The following is a 684-nucleotide window of genomic DNA, read 5'->3' on the forward strand; positions in this document are numbered from 1 at the left end:
ATTTTAATAATGAGCATAAAAAGTCAATGTTGCTTTCTTGAAACGGTTTATAGAAACGCTAGTGCTGAACATTATTATCTCATATTTTTATTCTTCTTATTGAGTTCGTTTTAACTAATTATATTTTATTGACTTAGGTAATATTTTTATTAAGTTATTGTCACATTTTGATGAGTTGCATAATTTTGTTGTACTTTTACCGCACTGCTTTTTACTAACTATTGTAAACTTATAAGAGTTTTGAGAACAAATGTTTTTGTTTGTATAAAGTTATTAAACGATTACTAATATTACTAAATGCTTGTCTGATATATTGCTTTTAAAAAGTTGCAATTTTTATGTGTTTTCGATGTTTTTGATAGTTTTATTTGTCGTGACAATCAATTAGGACTATTAAATGGTTGTATATTTTAATGCTAAAAGTACTTTGTAATAAAATTGTCTTTTGAATTAGTTTATTTTCAAATGTATTAATTTTTTTAGTCAGAAAAAAGTTTCATTGAAATACTATGATACTAGATAATAATATATGTCACAAACAAACTTAATATTTATTAAAGATAAAAATTTTTTTAGTATATTTTATAGTGTAAGTTACATTTGATTTTTAAACTTTGAGTATTTTTTAATCTTAAATTTACTTAATTAGAAACAATATCCCCTACTTATATCAGTTTGTTTACA

This window comes from Thalia democratica, chromosome 6, assembly GCF_965202585.1.
Source record: "Thalia democratica chromosome 6, ktThaDemo2.hap1.1, whole genome shotgun sequence".
NCBI classification, from domain to species: Eukaryota; Metazoa; Chordata; class Thaliacea; order Salpida; family Salpidae; genus Thalia; species Thalia democratica.